This window comes from Theropithecus gelada, chromosome 1 (genome assembly GCF_003255815.1).
Source record: "Theropithecus gelada isolate Dixy chromosome 1, Tgel_1.0, whole genome shotgun sequence".
Taxonomy (NCBI): Eukaryota; Metazoa; Chordata; class Mammalia; order Primates; family Cercopithecidae; genus Theropithecus; species Theropithecus gelada.
The window spans coordinates 78,543,672-78,563,773 of NC_037668.1; the positions used below are offsets into that span (position 1 = coordinate 78,543,672).

A 20,102-nucleotide genomic window follows, 5' to 3' on the forward strand; every position below is an offset into this window, starting at 1 on the left:
TTCCCTAAGGGCAAAGTACAATTATGAATTTTTATAATTTATTTAATCGTTAAAATGTACAATGATTCAAAACCAAAAACATATTTCGTTTTTATGTGGAATAGTGAAGGGTAGTTTTATTACAGGGAAGTGGGGCAGGGGCGGAAAAACCTAAAATTGTCTTTACATTTTTTAAGTAAGTTTCAAAGATATAGAAACTTCTTATTAAAGGAGCACAGGGCCAGGCACAGTGGCTCACACCTGTAATCTTAGGACTTTGGGAGGCCAAGGCAGGTGGATCACCTGAGGTCAAGAGTTCAAGACCAGTCTGGCCAACATGGTGAAACCCCATCTTTAACTAAAAATACAAAAAATTAGCCAGGCGTGGTGGTGGCTCCTATAATCCCAGCTACTTGGGAGACTGAGGCAGGAGAATCATTTGCATCCAGGAGGCAGAGGTGGCAGTGAGCTGAGATCGCGCCACCGCACTCCAGCCTGAGCAACAGAGTGAGACTCTATCTCCCCACCACCGACCAAAAAAAAAAAGTAGCACAGGTTATTTTTTTGAAATCAATCCAAACTAAAAACTATTTCATGTAATATTTACTAACATCAGAGCTATAGGCCCTTCCTGAAAATTAAATACAAAAAATGCATTAAAGCTGAGAAACTATTTTTCCCAACATGCAACATTATACCTTCTACTTTGAAAGGGAAGGAGGTAAACTTATCAGAATAAAGTGTTGGAAGGTTAAACTCTACATCAGCCAGTAATTAAGAAGTGTTGGCTGGGCGTGGTGGCTCACACCTGTAATCCTAGCACTTTGGGAGGCTGAGGTGGGCGGATCACTTGAGGTCTGGAGTTCAAGACCAACCTGGCCAACACAGCAAAACCTTGTCTTTACAAAAAATATAAAAATTAGCCAGGTGTGGTGGCACGTGCTTGTAATCCCAGCTACTCAAAAAGCTGAGGCAGGAGAATGGCTTGAACCCAGGAGGCAGAGGTTGCAGTGAGCTGAGATTGTGCCACCGCACTCCAGCCTGGGCAACAGTATGAGGCTCTGTCTCAAAAGAAAATAATAAAAATAAAAATAAAAGAAGTGTTACTGGGTGTAGTGGTTCACACCTGTAATCCCAGCACTTTAGGAGGTCAAGGTAGGAGGATCACATGAGCTCAGGAGTTCAAGATGAGCCTGGGCAACATAGTGAGATCCCATTTCTACCAAAAAATAACATTAGCTAGGCATGGTGGCTCATGCCTGTAGTCCCCACTACACAGGAAGCTGAGGTGGGGCGCCTGTTTGAGTCCAAGAGGTTAAGGATACAGTGAGCCATGATCACGCCACTGGACTCCCACCTGGCAGACAGAGCAAGACCTTGTTTCAAAAAAAAAAAAAAAAAGAAAAAAGCAGTATGTCTCTCTTCAGGTTTTCTTTTCTATTTTAGTTTTTATTCACAAACAAATTAATGAATCATAACAATGGAGAGATTATCCATTTTAACTAATTCTTCAAGTTAATTATGGCACTATTATCCTACTGTATCAAATGAAGTTAGGATTGAAATGCTCCCTATCATATGTTCTATGTTAAGACTTGAGGCCAGGCATGGTGTCTCACGCCTGTAATCCCAACCCTTTGGGAGGCCAAGCTGCGAAGATCCCTTGAGCCCAGCAGATCGAGGCAGCAGTGAGCCATGACTGTGCCACTGAACTCTGGATGACACAGTGAGACCCTGTCTCAAAAAACAAAACAAAACCCAAAGACTTCAATAGATTCTCATACTTCAACAAGCATCATGCATTTATGTTTTAAAAATGCAGAAGCTTAAAGTATCATGTTGTCCAATTACAGCATTTTGTTTTCACATTACCCTTTCTTATACATAATCACATCTAAGTTACCATTCCAGTGAAATAGAGATACAAGTTCGCTACGGAAAGGAGAAACAAAAAATAAAACAAAAACACAGAACTCATTCTATTTCTACCTCTAATTCACACCTGTGGAAAAATGACTTAGTAAACGAGATCTGAGGAGCTTGGGAATGGCTTGATCTGTACTCAATTCAAACAAACAGGTTTTCTTTAGAGTTTCTTAGCAAATGGCTAGTCTACCATGCAATATTTTGTTTATAGTTGGTCACATTGTTTGGAAATTTTTATCCGTCATTATCAACCCAACAATTTAACCAAATGTAATTGGGTTAACATCTAACCACTTTCACTAGCTGTTATTATTTTGTTATTTTTAAACATTAGTGTTCTTAACAAGAAAAGTGTTCCACAAACCTAGAGTGTTACATTAATAAAAGATGAAGGCTAGAAGAGGGAGTATGAGGAGTCTTTAGGCTTCAAGGCAAAAGAATTTCTTAAAACTATTTCGTAAAATAATTAAGAAATTATTACTTTAAAGTAATTTCTTGAAATTATTTTTGATTATGTTATCTAGATATAACAAACTTTATCAGTTATTTTTGAAAAAAAGCAGGACAAATATTTACATCCTTTTCGAAAGGCGGCAAAGCTACTTTAGCATTGTAAAGTATACACAAATACTATGAGTATACAAACAAATAACTTTGGAGTGGGATTCTTTAAATTCCATCTTAATTCCAAAATACAACAATAAGGTATTATGAAATAAACAGTATTTTCTTCTTTCATTAACTCATCTGTAACTGCACTAAATTGAATAACATTCCTTTGCTATTCTAAGCCTGAAAAGCACGTCCTGGCTATAGTGTTATGTTGGTATAAAGCACAACGCCAGACTGATGTGCTGAACAAAAGTGATCAAAGTTAGAGTAATGTTAGCCATTGCACAAGTATTTGGCTTCATTGTTCTCCCCAGAATGACATCTGTTAAGCAACTTGTCATAGAATAAACTGGCTAATGCAGACAGAACTTGGCTGAGAGAGTCCCATGTAAAGCATATTAGGCTAATGTTTGATTGTTCCAATGCAAAGGCTAAATTCACAGAGTATTCTGAGTTTAAACTAAAAGAATCTTATGTTAAACCACAATCACTAAACAACAATTTAACTGAAAACAAATTTGTTGTTCAAAAATAATTCCATGCATACCAATGCTGTACATATGTAGATGTTATCAGTATATGGATGAAGCACAAGTGATAAGATAGCAAAAGCATCAAAACAGTGGGGATTTTACTAATAGATTACAATTCCATTTTCTTTATTGATGATTATGTTTAATAAAAAATTGAAATCATAATCCTGCAGAGAAGAAAGAAATCCAAAATGTACACAAAACAAACATAAAAACAATTCTGAAAAAAGTTAGTATTCTAGGAAACCTAAATGATAAAATACAGCTTTGTATAAAATGATACAGATGAATTTAAAGTCATCATGGATCAGATGAAGGACACAGTTCTTTCAGAGGAGGGAAGATGAAGAAATAAGAGGAAGAAAGAGGGAGGGGGAATGGAGAGGGAGAAAAGGAGGAAGAAGGGGAAAGGGAAAAGGAGGAAAGAGAGAGAGAAGACGGAGGGTAAAGAGACAGAGAAAAAGAGATGATAGGGAAAGAAAGAGGAGAGAGAAGTGAGAAAGAGAGGAGGAAGGACACTAATTGATTGACTTGGGATTTGAGAGCACTTTAAAGAAGTAGAAAGAACATACACACACAGGCTGGGTTGCAGTGGCTGGCATGACCAGCTGCCAATATTGTGCTGCTTCTGATGGAGTTTCATCTTTAGAGTGTGTTAAATTCCAGTTAAGGACAAGTGGCACTTCACAGGGTAACATTTCCTAAGGGCTTTTTTATCTTACACATTTTTTGTTTTTGATCAGCATTGGCTCAAGATCATGCTGAACCTTCATAATCTCTTTAATTCTTGTTTTACATTAAGCTCTAAATCTATGAGATTTCAGACTCCTAAACTATGCAAATGTTTCAATTAGTTCAGAAGGAATTTAATAAATTCTTTGATTACAAGCTGAACATTAAAATTACGTCACAAACTATATTGTATTTAGATCTAGAGTTCTGCATTGACAACAGATTTTCTAATTTGCATTCAAGTTTTTCTAAAGGTATGGTTTAATTTCTTCCATATTGTTTCAGATAAGACAGTCGTTTGCAACTGAGGAAATATATAAATCAGATTAACTTTTAATAGTATAGAATTACTGATTTGTTTCCTTATTATTTATTTGTCATTGCTAATAAACACCTGTTTATATAGTATAATTAATATGAAAAACTAAGTAATAATCTCTACTTCAAACTTCATAGTTCCTCAATGTCTGTGGAAATTTCAATGTTAAACACAGCACTGGTGAAAAGATTATTTCATTATAACCTACTCAGTATAAAATTATAAAATACCTTCATAAGATATTCATCTCCCACTAACTTTTTTTTTTATTCATTTAAATTTTCAGTTTTATTTTTTAGTTAAATTTCATCAGAATTTCTTAGGAAAGTAATTCTTAGGAAAAGTTGCTCTGCTAAAGGTTAAACCGTGAAGCTCAGATTAGTCTCAAATAAGTTGTTCTTAACTATTTAAATTGAAAAATATAAAATTTAGTAGATAACATTCTCAGTTATAAAACACCATTCCTTGTGAGCTAAATATCAATCAAACTATTGAAAAACTTTTAGGGAATTTTAAATGTCATTCAGATATTATTCTTGTGAAAGCAAACTAATAAAAAAGTCACAAAGTTTGAGGTGTGGCAGCATACCTTGAGGCAGAGAACTAGATTTATTTATTTTTTATTTTTATTTTTTTGCTGAGACAGTCTTGCTCTGTCGCCCAGGCCAGAGTGCAGTGGGTTCTCGGCTCACTGCCAACTCTGTCTCCTGGGTTCAAGTGATTCTCCTGCCTCAGCCTCCTGAGTAGCTGGGATTACAGGCGTGTGCCACCACACCGGCTAATTTTTGTATTTTTAGTAGAGACAGGGTTTCACCATGTTGGCCAGGCTAGTCTCGAACTCCTGACCTCATGATCTGCCCACCTTAGCCTACCAAAGTGCTGGAATTACAGGCGAGCTACCTTACCCAGCCAGAGAACTAGATTTCTAATCCTCATTCTGCTCAACTGTTACTGTGGAAAAATTGGTGGAGCCTTTCTGAGATCTCACGTACTCCATCTTAGAAGAGAATAAAACATGATCATTTCTGATTTTCAAAGATCCAAAATGTTATTATTTCATGAAAATACTAGACTTAATCCTAGGTAGAAGAAAAGAGGTGCTAAATATATACAAGACGAGGAAGTAATGAGAGAAAATTTAAAATCATTAATGCTAGAAAATGGAGAAACAATAGGATAAATATAACAGAGACATCAAAAAGAAAAATGGCAAGTAATTTCACATGAGAAATAAAGATAATAAGCATTTTCGTGGTTTTTTTACATGATGAGTCTTAGTATTTACTTTTATTACACTTTTTAAAAAACACTAATTAATATTTTCCCCTTATGAGATCTCATTTAAAAATAAGGCCTGTCATACTGGTTTCCCAGAAAACTATTCTATCAACCTAATGTCATCAGAGTGATTATATGATTTTGCCAGAATGCTACTAAGTGATATAGTTTTCAAGTTTTATTAATTTATCTCAACATTTAACATTTTTTGAAATCTGGCCCACAATTCTTCACGTATCAAACATTTTGTTATTGCAAAATATAAAAACAAAATGTTCAGTAATCAGCATTTTAGTTTCTGGATTTTCTGAATTAAGACACTATGGCACTTTATAGTACAGCCCTTACAAAAAAGTACTCTGAAACTACAGCCATCCATCTCATTCTTTTATCATTCTTAGAAGAAAAAGGACTCCGCTCATATTAAAACCTGAGCTTAGACCAAATTTTAAATATATCAAACTTAAGCTCCCAGTGCATCACATTATCAGATGTTCTGGTTAAGAGTTTGTTTTAACCGCATTGAGCAAATAAGTTATTTGTATGTGTGTGTGCTAAATCAAAATAACGCATACAAACTAGGCTTAATTCCAGTATCCTAGCAATCACTGGTGCTCTGAAAGGCTTATAGTTAAGAAAGCAATCACTTCTGAATCAGAAGTGATTCAGAGTGCGTTCTGAACACATACTTCATATTTAAGGCCTTTTTTTCTCCTCTTTTAAAAATTATTGTATACACGTTGCAGTTGCACATGGATTTGTTTTACTAAGATGCAAGTTAAAAACCTCCTTAAAATCCTTTCTGAACAAAAAACGTTTGAAACCGGATGGTGCAAGGGGAATGAGAAGGTGGCATCAGTAATCAAATGTTAATTAGCAAGCTTCCCCCCCCCCCGCCCCAGGGCTGGCCTGTGTTGGAGAATTCAAATCAGAAATCAATGCTCTAAGTGTTTAACTATTACTTCTTCTCATTAACCATTAAAAAGACCAAGCTATTCTCTCCTCATAAAAACAGTAACTGGAGACATTTCTTTTTCTCAAATACTATCTTTCCAGAAAACAATGAAGATGTGTTTCAAGAAATCTATAAAAATGAAGTTGCTTTCAATCAGGCTTTGAACTGACTGTATTCTGCAGTTTTAAAAAATCTTTTGGCTCTAAATGAATTCTTCATTTTAATAACTGTAACTTAGTTTTGCTTTGTACCATACTTTAAAAACTTATTTCAACTCTTACTTGGCTATAAAGAAATTTGACAATTGCCTTTCTAAATGATTACTAGGATGATGACAGTAAAGTTAATCAAATATGGAAACTAATTTAAATGTATTTAATTGGAGATGGATTTTGGCCATCCTGAAACACTACCCAGGATAAGATTTAACACTTCCATGGGTAACATGGTTATGTTCATAATTTCCAATACTAAAAGTCTGGTGTGGGTGAAAGCAACTTGACAATTGCAAAGTTAGATATTACTTAAATAACAACTAATAATCACACATTTATTAAAATGAATTTGTATCTTTTTTTTTTTGAGACGGAGTCTCGCTCTGTCGCCCAGGCTGGAGGGCAGTGGCGCGATCTCAGCAGCAAGCTCCGCCTCCCAGGTTCACGCCATTCTCCAGCCTCAGCCTCCCGAGTAGCTGGGACTACAGGTGCCCGCCACCATGCCCGGCTAATTTTTTGTGTTTTTAGTAGAGATGGGGTTTCACCATTCACAGGATGATCTCGAACTCCTGACCTCGTGATCCGCCTGCCTCAGCCTCCCAAAGTGCTGGGATTACAGGCGTGAGCCACCGGGCCCGGCCGTGAATTTGTATCCTTAGTAAAAGGTCAAACCTGGATTTTAAGATAAAAGACAATTCCTTTTTTTTTTTTCCAAGCTGTATAATTTTTATTCTTATTTTTCTATTCTTTATAGAGTTTTAAGAAATGTATTCTTTTTTTTTTTTTAATACTTTAAGTTCTAGGGTACATGTGCATAACGTACAGGTTTGTTACATATGTATACTTGTGCCATGTTGGTGTGCTGCACCCATCAACTCGTCAGCACCCATCGGCTCGTCATTTACATCAGGTATAACTCCCAATGCAATCCCTCCCCATAATAGGCCCCGGTGTGTGATGTTCCTCTTCCAGAGTCCAAGTGATCTCATTGTTCAGTTCCCACCTATGAGTGAGAACATGCGGTGTTTGGTTTTCTGTTCTTGCGATAGTTTGCTGAGAATGATGGTTTCCAGCTGCATTCATGTCCCTACAAAGGACAGACACAAACTCATCCTTTTTTATGGCTGCATAGTATTCCACGGTGTATATGTGCCACATTTTCTTAATCCAGTCTGTCACTGATGGACATTTTGGTTGATTCCAAGTCTTTGCTATTGTGAATAGTGCCACAATGAACATATGTGTGCATGTGTCTTTATAGCAGCATGATTTATAATCCTTTGGGTACACACCCAGTAATGGGATGGCTGGGTCATATGGTACTTCTAGTTCTAGATCCTTGAGGAATCGCCATACTGTTTTCCATAATGATTGAACTAGTTTACAATCCCACCAACAGTGTAAAAGTATTCCTGTTTCTCCACAACCTCTCCAGCACCTGTTGTTTCCTGACTTTTTAATGACTGCCATTCTAACTGGTGTGAGATGGTATCTCACTGTGGTTTTGATTTGCATTTCTCTGATGGCCAGTGATGATGAGCATTTTTTCATGTGTCTGTTGGCTGTATGCATGTCTTCTGATAAAAGACAATTCCTAAAGTGCTAAGAAAATGTTCATAGATGAGAAAAGCTAAACATAATTCACAAAAAGAAGCTAAATTTTAGGAGCTTTCTGAAAAACAAAAGTTTATAGAAACTGTGAAGTTGCAGGAATTAAAATTATAACTGAAAAAAAGGTTAATTATTTTTCTTTTTTTTTTATTATTATACTTTAAGTTCTAGGGTACATGTGCATAACGTGCAGGTTTGTTACATATGTATACTTGTGCCATGTTGGTGTGCTGCACCCATCAACTCGTCAGCACCCATCAACTCATCATTTACATCAGGTATAACTCCCAATGCAATCCCTCCCCCCTCCCCGCGATAGGCCCTGGTGTGTGATGTTCCCCTAGGTTAATTATTTTTCTACAACAGTGGTTCTTAAAGGGTGGTGGCTGGACCAGGTATTAGTATCACCTGGAAACTATTAGAAATGCAAATTCATGGGCCCCACTACAGACCTAGTGTATGGAACACCCTGGTGCCCAGCAATCTGTCTTTTAACAAGCTCTTTAGGTAACTCTTACCAAGCTAAATTTTAAGAAGCATTGCTTTTTTTTTTTTTTTTTTCAATTTTAATTTTTTTTTTTTTTTGCGATGGAGTCGCTGTCACCCAGGCTGGAGTGCAGAGGCACAATCTCAGCTCACTGAAACTTCCGCCTCCCAGGTTCAAGCGATTCTTCTGCCTCAGCCTCCCGAGTACCTGGGACTACAGGCACATGCCACCACACCTGGCTAATTTTTGTATTTTTTTAGTAGAGACAGGGTTTCACCATATTGGCCAGCCTGGTCTCGAACTCCCAACCTTGTGATCCACCCACCCTGGCCTCCCAAAGTGCTAGGATTACAGGTGTGAGCCACCGCGCCCGGCAAGAAGCACTGCTTTAGAATGTGCAAATAATATATGGGCTCTTCCAGATAGCCATGCCTCTCGAGTTTACTGATACTAAAATTCTTTGAACTCTGCCTAAGGTGGCCAGTCACTTTTGAGAATAAATATAATTAATAACGATTTGTTGCAGAAATTCTAAAAATGTTGCAATTTCATTTGGATGATGTGATTTCATTAGCCTAAGAAATTAATGAGAGAAGATACTACCTCTTTACTACAGACTTCGTTGCATTCTTAGTTTAATCTAAATATCTGTTAATTGAAAACCTGTTAATTTTTTTTTTTTTTCCTCTGTTACCAGGCTGGAGCGCAGTGGTGCAATCTCGGCTCACTGCAACCTCTGCCTCCAGAGTTCAAGCAATTCTCCTGCCTCAGCCTCCCAAGTAGCTGGCATTACAGGCGTGTGCCACCATGCCCAGCTAATTTTTGTGTTTTTAGTAGAGACAGAGTTTCACCATTTTGGCCAGGATGGTCTCGATCTCTTGACCTTGTGATCCGCCCGCCTTGGCTTCCCAAAGTGGTGGGATTACAGGTGTGAGCCATTGCGCCGGGCCAATCTTTAGTTTTTCTGTCTCAAGCTTAAGTGTGACTGCTTCCTGGTCATAATACGTATTTGGAACTTGCAATAAACCTGCAAACTCACAATAAATGACCTATTGGTCTCACTAAACAAACTTGGAAGATATCTATCTATGTCAGATAAACTGAAGAAATGTCCCTAACCACCAGAAAACTATGTTTGAGCCATATAAAAAACGAAACAGAAGTCCGGGCGCGGTGGCTCACGCTTGTAATCCCAGCACCTTGGGAGGCCAAAACAGGTGGATCACCAGGTCAGGAAATCGAGACCATCCTGGCTAACAAGGTGAAACTCCGTCTCTACTAAAAATACAAAACCAAAATTAGCCGCGCGTGGTGGAGGGCGCCTGTCGTCCCAGCTACCCCGGAGGCTTAGGCGGGAGAATGGCGTGAACCCAGGAGGCGGAGCATGCAGTGAACCGGGATCGTGCCACTGCACTCCAGACTGGGCGACAGAGTGAGACTCCGTCTCAATAAACAAACAAACAAACAGGTTATGTTTTCCTTTCGTAGGATAGCTGAAACAAGGCCCAAAAGAAAAAGGTTAGTTTCCTACAGTCAGACAAGACCTTGTCACAAAGGGCAATATTTCTTCTGTACAGGGAACAAAACTTTTCCAATTATTTAATGGCCTAGTAAATAATATGAAAAAAACGTTTCTTACAGCCTGCAATAAATAAAATAACAATCACTCAATAAAGGCTCTTAAAATCTCATTTAAAAATCAAGTAAATTAATCAATTTATAATTCTTTTCAGGAAGGAAAACACCAATTAAGCCCAAAGACAATTTTAGAAATAACTGAAGCAATTATAGGAACATTTTTAGGAATTTTACTTTAACCTAACACCATTTTGTGAAATTCAATTTTATATAATACTTTAAAGATTGGACACATAAATCAAGAAATACTGCAGACCAGAAATGTTTTGATTTTTAAATTTGAGTTTTAGTAGATAATCTGATACAATGTCAGAAGCAATGTACTAATCTTAAAGACATGATCATAACTGCAACCAAATATTTCGCTATAAGGATATTCATTGCAGCCTTGTTTATCATCACACAAAATCATATCAAAACACAAAATTGGCATAATATCCAATAATAGAATAAATCAGATACCATGCAGTTATTAAAGTGATGAACCAACATCAACAAAGCAGAGCCCAGAGGTCAAATCCAGTCTACTGTCTGTTTCTGTCCATAAAGTTCCACTGGAACACAGCCACATCCATTTGTTTACATATTTTCTCTGGCTGTTTTTGCACTACTAAGTTAGCAGAGTTGAGTAGATGCAACAAAGACTGCATGGCCTAAAAACCCTAAAATAGGAATTATCTGTCTCTTTCCAGGAAAAAAATCTGCTGACCCCTAATGTGGAAGAATATTTGGTAATATAAAAAGTTGTTACACGATTTTTTAAAAACCAGGTTACGAAATAATATGAATCTCTGTTTAAGTTATGTGTGTATAAGTATAGGTACATATGTATGCATACCATATGTACGCTTAGAAAAAAGATCAAGCCAGGTGCAGAGGTTCACGCCCATAATCCCAACATTTTGGGAGGCCAAGGTGGGCAGATCACTTAACGTCAGGAGTTCGACACCAGTCTGGCCAACATGATGAAACCCTGTCTCTACTAAAAATACAAAAATTAGCTAGGCATGGTGGTGCATCCTGTAATCCCAGCTACTCAGGAAGCTGAGGCACAAGAATTGCTTGAACCTGGGAGGCAGAAGTTGCAGTGAGCCCAGATCGTACCACTGCATTCCAGCCTGGGTAACACAGCGAGACTCCATCTCAAAAAAAAAAAAAGACCAGGTGATCTGCCTGCCTTGGCCTCCCAAACTGCTGGGATTACAGGCGTGAGCAACCGCGCCCAGCCGTCCACTGGACACTTTTTTGTGTTTTTTTGAGACAGTGTCTTACTCTGTCACCCAGGCTGGAGTGAAGTGGGGCCATCACAGCTCACTGCAGCCTGGATCTCCTGGGCTGATGAGATCCTCCCAACTCAGCCTTCTGAGTGACTACAGATGCATACCACCACACCTGGGTAAATTTTTAAACTTTTTGTAGAGAGGAGATATCATTATTTTGCCCAGGCTGGTCTCAAACCCCTGGACTCAAGCAATCCTCCCACCTCAGCACCCTCAAAGTGCTGGGATTACAGGTTGTAAGCCACTGTGCCCGGCTACCGGACACTTTTATAACTGTAATGTGTATGAATCTTCTATGAAACCATTTGCACTTAATCTAAACAGTGGTCATTAAGTAGTAACAAGTGAGTGGGGCACAGTAGCTCATGCCTATAATCCCAACACTCTGGGAGGCTGAGGTGGGCGGATCACCTCAGGTCAAAAGTTCGAGACTAGCCTGGCCAACATGGTGAAACTCCATCTCTACTAAAAATACAAAAATTAGCCAGGCATGGTGGCACACATCTGTAATCCCAGCTACTCGGGAGGCTGAGACAGGAGAATTGCTTGAACCCAGAAGGCAGAGGTTGCAGTGAGCCGAGGCCACACCACTGCACTCCAGTCTGGGAGACAGAGCGAGACTGCATCTCAAAAACAACAACAGCAACAAGAACAACAAAAACTAGTAACAAGTGAGAGGGACCAACTATGCGCAAAGCCCCTGTTATAAAAGCAAATGAGCCTTTTCACAGCTGCTGCGCTGCAATGGATACTGCAGTTATAGTCTGTCCACTTTGTACTTTTAAGTGATGAAGAGGAAGAACAACAAAGCCAGTAACAATAACAATAGCAACTTGTTACTGTTTCAACAATTGAATCCTTCACAGAAAGGTAGCAGAGTTCCTGGTATCACACACATCAGGGAAAGATGGCAAGATAAAAAATCTCCAAGGAAAATGAATCAAGGAAAAAGAAGAGCATTTTAAAATAGTTAATTTTTTTTTTTTTTTTTTTGAGACAGAGTCTCACTCTGTTGCCCAGGCTGGAGTGCAGTGGTGCGATCTCGACTCACTGCAAGCTCCGCCTCCCGGGTTCACGCCATTCTCCTGCCTCAGCCTCCCAAGTAGCTGGGACCACAGGCACCCACTACCACGCCCAGCTAAGTTTTTCTATTTTTTAGTAGAGACAGGGTTTCACCCTGTTAGCCAGGATGGTCTCGATCTCCTGACCTCGTGATCTGCCCGCCTCGGCCTCCCAAAGTGGTGGGATTACAGGCGTGAGCCACCGCGCCCCGCCTAAAATAGTTAAATTTTATCATGAGAGTTACCAAGGCTCTTCCTCTTACACTTTTGGCCAATGCGTTCTGAGTCTCCTTCACCCCTTACATTAGTAAGGATTTTGGCTGGAATAAAAGAATATGAAGATATTCACACTATGGGCCTGCTACTTCTACTTGGCTAGTGGACAGTAAATCAATTATGCCTTATCCTGTTATTCCAGTTTTCCCTCTCTCAACAGTTGGGCACTCTTGCCAACTCCTCTTCTATGCTTTTGATCTGGACAAGTGAAACTCTTATCAGAAACAGTTAGCTGTGTCTTATTTGTAACCTCTGTAAGTTCTAAACTAAAAAACTGCATCTACAAGGAAGACAATTTACCAGTGCCATTAATCTACTTTGCCCACTTGTTTTTTAAAGAATTGTACTTCCTTTTTAATTTTATTTCATGTGAGTTAAAAAACACAAGTGCACACATGCACAAACACAGACAAATTAAGCTACTTGCCTAAATGTCATTCACTTAGTTAATATTCAGAACAATAATGCAGATTTTTAAAATTCTTAGTCCATTTTCCTTTTCTTCAAGAAAACATTTTTTTTTCCTTAAAGAAAAGACCACTGCTTCTACAGCAAGTTTCAAACTTTAAAATGCTGACAATGTTAATGCTTTTGGCAAAGAACCATCTTTATATTTTGATAATGACTATATCCTTTCCCACTCTGGTAGCACCACATTGATGCTCAGACATGATGTGATGTTTATGTTTGCTTTGCTGTTTTCTGTTGCCCATCCAGGTCTTTGCCTTTCTCTGAGATGTGAAAAAAGTGGTGGGAACCATCAGCAACAGAACCTCAGTCTATAATCAGGTCTCTCATAATTTTATCTTTTCTAGTTAACAAAAAAATGCAAAAAACAAAGACAACAAAGGGACTTAGTGTTGGGGTCTGCCATGAATACTAAAGTGGCCTGGGGGTGTGGCTCATCAAGTGAAAATAAACCATTCAAGTCATCCACATCAAGAAGAAAGTTTGGGAACAACTAGGCTAGTGTTTGCATTTGGGGCCCTGGAGTCAGGAGAGTTACATTTCCCGTCTCTCTGCATAACTAACGCACCAAAGACAACCCACTTAACCTCTCCTTTAGGAAATATTAAGTAAGCTCCTCCAAAGAACTGCCCTGAGAGATACTTAAAAGTGTGTCTGGTCAGGTTATCTGATTCTAACTTGCTACTCTGCAAGATCAGCTTTCAGCATTACTCTCAGAGATTTGTAAGTGGGAGGGCAGAAAGCCTGTCTTAAGAAAAGTGGCTGCCTTGCCCATGAGCAACGTTATAAGAGTAAAGTCACCAAAATTACACACCTAGTTAAGTTTAGGTGAATATAGTAGAGTTGGAAAATGGCTCCAAATGACAATTTAATTAACTCGTACCAAATGAATTGACACTATGAAACAAAGTCTAATGCTGCACACCAAACCCTAAGGACTGATGCTGCCAATGCTCAAAAGCTCCATACGACTGGCCTTTAATTAAGAAAGTAAAACCCAACCCAAGGATTCACTGTTAGGGCTGGCTCTGAAATGTAGATATAGCTATTTTAGAAAGAAAATACGGGGAATACCTTAGCAATCCCACTTAATGTATTATTAAGATCAGGAAAAAAAATTTAACCACATGATTCATTAAATAAGCAGGCATTCTGAATAAACTGCCTGAAGTCTCCTGTTAAAAAATTACTCCTATTTATTCATTAACAAAGCTATTCCTTAGCTCATCCCTGCCATAACCTGCTCTATTCAAAACCATATGGGAAAGGACATTAAAAAACCGCCACAAACCATGGACTTCTGGTATTAGTGCTACACACAGTATACCCCTATTCATTATTCTACCTCCCTTGTTTAATCTATCATTAAGATTCAGTGACCCTACACTAAATTTAAAGCAGATCCTTCCTTCCTCCCATGCCTAAATTCACATACTTTTCTAGTTGGGGATGCCCTCAAGTATTAACAACTCTACGGGGTTTCTCTAATCTCAGCTCTGAACTATGTCATGCTATAGAACCAAGAAATTGCCGTTTTACATCTCTAACTATGGAGGCTTCCATAAAAAAAAGACCATATAATTTACTTAATAAGATAAAGGGGGGAAAATCACCATTTAATAAGTAGTTTTTCACTGTACATGGTAAAAGAGGCACATGGAGAGACAGTGTCATAGATTGTGTTGTCTTAAAAATGAATAATACCTAAAGGCATTACTTCGACTGTATTCATCACAGAACTTAAAAGTTTTAAGGTAAAATTGTCAGATGTTGACTATCTTAATGGAACAACAAGGGAAAAAAATGTTGATTTAAACATATAGTTGATTAAAAAAAAACTGGGAGGAAATAAAATTTCAAGAAAGCAAAAGTATTTCTAGGACATATGAAACTGAATTATCAAATTACAAACAAAAACTCTAATGACACTGTAGCAAAATAAAGGATAAGTAATTGTGTATGTAATAATCTACAAGAGCAAACAGAATTTTCTATGAAGATAGAAATGTTCTTTGTGCTGTCCTATATAGTGACCACTAACCACATATGGCTACTGAGCACTTGAAATGTAGCTAGTCCGACTGAGGGATAAAATTTTAAACTTTAGGCTGGGTGCAGTGGCTCATGCCTGTAATCCCAGCACTTTGGGAGGCTGAGGCGGGCAGATCACCTGAGGTTGGGAGTTCGAGACCAGCCCAACCAACATGGAGACACCTCATCTCTACTAAAAACACAAAATAAGCAAGGCGTGGTGGTGCATGCCTGTAATCCCAGCTACTTGGGAGGCTGAGGGAGGAGAATCGCTTGAACCTGGGAGGTAGAGGTTGTGGTGAGCCAAGACTGTGCCATTGCACTCCAGCCTGGGCAACAAGAGCAAAACTCCATCTCAAAAACAAACAAACAAACAAACAAACAAATTAAACTTAAAAAAATGTTTTATTTATTTACATTTGGAGCCGCCAGAGGTGGGGCAGGGGAGGGACAGGGTATCACCCAGCTAATTTTTGTATTTTTTTTTTTTTTTTTTTGTAGTGATGGGATTTCGCCATGTTGCCCAGGCTGGTCTCGAACTCCTGGATTCAAACAATCTGCCTACCTCGACCTCCCAAAGTGCTGGGATTATAGGCATGAGCCATGGCGCCTGGCCAGCAATTTAAGTTTAAATTGCCATTCACAGCTAATAGTGGCCCTATTGGACAATATATTGATATTACTTAAGAAAGTAGAAAATATAGAGCAACATAAAAACATACTATTGATAAACTAGATACTTACATGCTTCACTTCATTCTTATTTCATTATAGTCCTTGAACTATAAAGGTAGAAATACTGCAGTTAAATTAATTCTTCAAAATTATACTTTTACTGTTTTTAATAATGTTACTTTAAAGTAGTCTAAGGTGGGGCACAGTGGTTCATGCCTGTAATCTCAGCACTCTGGTGGCTGTGGTGGGTGGATCACTTGAGTTTAGCAGTTCCAGGCCAGCCTGGGCAACATGGCGAAACCCCATCTCTATAAAATACAAAGATTAGCCAGGTGTGATGGTGCATGCCTGTAGTCCCAGCTACTTGGGAGGCTGAGGCGGGGAAATTACTTGAGCCCAGGAGGTGGAAGATGCAGTGAGCTGAGATCCCACCACTGCATTCCAGACTGGGTGACAGAGTGAGACTCTGCCTCAAATACATAAATAAATAATCCCAGCACTTTGGGAGGCCGAGGCAGGCAAATCACTGGAGGTCGGGCATCCAAGACCAGCCTGGCCAACATGGTGAAACCCTGTCTCTACTAAAAATACAAAACTTAGCCAGGCATGGTGGTACAAACCTATAATCCCAGTTACTTGGGAGCCTGACGCAGGAGAATCTCTTGAAACCAGGAGGTGGAGGTTGCAGTGAACCGAGATCATGCCACTGCACTCCAGCCTGGGCAACAGAGCGAGACTCCATCTCAAAAAAAAAAAAAGATAAGTTTGACTTCCATAGCTGCCACATGATGTAACCTACGATCTAATTATTCATCAATCCATACATTCACAAAACGATTACTTGAGCATGATTACAGTGAATTAGATGTTACTGTAATAGATAATGTTAACAATATACCTGGCAGTTTTTTATTTAAGAGGGTGAGGATTCAAACTTAATCCATTTTTTTGGGTCAAGATCCTTAATGTATTCATGTACTAGGTTAGCAGCAGGTATAATGGATATTACAATCACTACCAGTCTCAGATTCAATACCTTATTTATTCATTAAGTACCTATTGAACATTTTAATTTTTTTTTTTTTTTGAGACGGAATCTTGCTCTGTCACCCAGGCTGGAGTGCAGTGGCGCCATGAACATATTAAATTTTTATTATTTACTTTTAGAGACAGGGTCTGGCTCTGTCACCCAGACTGGAGTGCAGTGGCAAGATCAAGGTCACTGCAACCTTGAACTCCGGGATTCATCTGATCCTCCTGCCTCAGCCTCCTGAGTAGCTAGGACAGGTACATGCCATCTAATTTTTATATATATTTTTTTGTAGAGAAAAGGTCTCACTATGTTGTCCAGGGTGGAATTTTGTCTTGTTTTGGTTTTTTGAGATGGAGTCTCGCTCTGTCACCCAAGCTGAAGTACAGTGGCGCAATCTCGGCTCACTGCAACCTCTGCCTCCCTAGTTCAAGGAATTCTCTGCCTTAGCCTACCAAGTAGCTGGGATTACAGGCACCTGCCACCACACCCAGCTAATTTTTAAATTTTTTTTTGTATTTTTAGTAGAGACGGGGTTTCACCATGTTGGTCAGGTTGGTCTCGAACTCCTGACCTCCTGATCTGCCTGCCTTGGCCTCCCAAAGTGCTGGGTTTACAGATGTGAGTCACTGTGCCCAGCCCCAAGGCAATTTTTTTTTTAATTGTACCATGACACGTCCCTAAAAACTAAAACTGGAAAACTTTGTTCTTTTTCTGTAAATCATCCTCTCTTCCCTCACTTCTTGCCAAAGAAATTGTTACTCACACTATTCACTTACTTGGCTAACTCTTCCTTCACATATTTGGGAGATGCTTTAGTTCAACTAAATAATCATAAATCCCAAATTACTGTCAGGTACAAATTAATAAAGTTTGCTATAGTGATAGCTAACTCAAAGGGATATTTCAGAGATTCTGATCAAAGATACCTTGCCTTCAAACACAGGTGGGTGTTGTTTATGTTTCTGTGCAAGTGAATAGATATTGTCATGCATTCCAAAATAAATGGCAACTGCATTTGATCATATTCTATTTTTTGGCATGTTTTACTGCATTATGCCAGTAATAAGTAAATTTGAGGTTGTCTATCCTTGAAAATTGTCACAGCCTGGCAATCATGGCCAATGAAAGTCACTTATTTCAGAGCATCATTCTCTCAACTCCCCAACATTATCATTCATGCTTCATGTCCTACATTGAAAAAGAAAAGATGGGAATAGTTATCGCTAGAGCAATGCTAAACCCCTGTCACCTTGTACTATTTTATTTTATTTTAATTTATTTTATATTATTTGACACACAGTTTCACTCTTTGTTGCCCAGGCTGGAATACAGTAGCGCGATGTCGGCTCACTGCAACCTCTGCCTCCCAGGTTCAACCAATTCTCCTGTCTCAGCCTCCCAAGTAGCTGGGATTACAAGTGCCCACCACCATGCCTGGCTAATTTTTGTATTTTTAGTAGAGACAGAGTTTTGCCATGTTGGCCAGGCTGGTCTCGAACCCCTGACCTCAGGTGATCTGCCTGCTCAGCCTCTCAAAGTGCTGGGATTACAGGTGTGAGCCACAGTGCCCAGCCAGACCTTGTACATTTTCAAGTAAATATGGTAAATTTTCTCTATGTGTATATATTAATGGTTCTTCTTTATTCCGTTCAACAAACATTTATTGAGTGCTTCCTTGAGTTCCAGACTCTCTGACAGTCACTAGAGCAGCAGTCAAAAATGCAAATTTCTAGAGCAGCCCAGTAAGTAACACAAATGAATGTGATGGGCAAATGGCATTCAGCCTTTGTTTCAAGGATACAATATTGGAATGTTAGGGACGATGGCAAATTAGAGAGCGTGTCCTATCCAAAGAGGCAGATGCTGCTCCAGACTAGCTGATTGCTGTTATAGAAAATGTAGGGTTCAGCATCACCAGGATTTTCTGATTCTTTGCAAGAAGCCAGAAGTCAGGAATCCTGTTTCATTTTATTTTAAATGTGAAACCTCCTAACTTTTAAATGTTGGCAACCAGTGCACATTTAAAACATGCTGGGACCCAAACTGGCTGCAAATAAAATAATCTTGTGGTTGCCAGTTTGCAACCTCTGCAGGAGAAATACAAAGATAGATAAAGACACAATATTCTTCCTTAAAGGAACACACAGTCCTCTACAGGTCATATGAAGAAACAAATGTTTATGATACAATGTGATAGTTATAACGATAAAGATATCAATAAGGTATAAGAGGCCATTATAGTAGCTGAAACTACCATTTATTGAGTACCAGAGGCACTGGTCCAGGTACTATGCATATTACTCTATTTCATGCTCACATCAATTCTATGGGTACAGAAATTGCTTTATTATGTGGTAGAGCCGAATGTGAATTTGAACCCCTACTCTTTGTGACTTCAAAAATCAGCAGGTTTTTTTCCTAACATATCACACTGCCAGCCATTCCTCCAACCAAGTCTCAGTGTTTGAAAATCAATCATATGAACATTTGAAAATGAAACTAGGGCCAGGTGTGGTGGCTCATGCCTGTAATCCCAGCACTTTGGGAGGCCGAGACCAGCAGATCACCTCAGGTCAGGAGTTCAAGCCCAGCCTGGCCAACCTGGTGAAACCCCGTCTCTGCTAAAGATACAAAAATAGCCAGGTGTGGTGGCAGGTACCCGTAATCCCACCTACTCAGGAGGCTGAGGCAGAAGAATCACTTGAACCCAGGAGGTGGAGGCTGCAGTGAGCCAAGATCATGCCATTGTCCTCCAGCCTGGGCAACAAGAGTGAAACTCTGTCTAAAAAAAAAAAAAAAAGAAAGAAAATGAAATTAATTTTTTTGTCACTTATTTCAGTAAAAAAAGAAAAATTTAGATATTATTTTCAATGTAACAATCACCCTAGGATATAACATAAAAATACATTCAAGGTTGGGCACAATGGCTCATGCTTGTAATCCCAGCACTTTGGGAGATCGAGGTCGGCAGATCACCTAAGGTCAGGAGTTCA

The 20,102-nt window shown here is 39.0% G+C and overlaps 1 protein-coding gene across 1 annotated transcript in view; it reads right to left on the reverse strand.

Moving 5' to 3' along the window:
- The window catches only part of FAF1 (Fas associated factor 1), a 506,936-nt gene that overhangs the window by 209,240 nt on the left and 277,594 nt on the right, over positions 1 to 20,102 (reverse strand). The window lies entirely within an intron of this gene.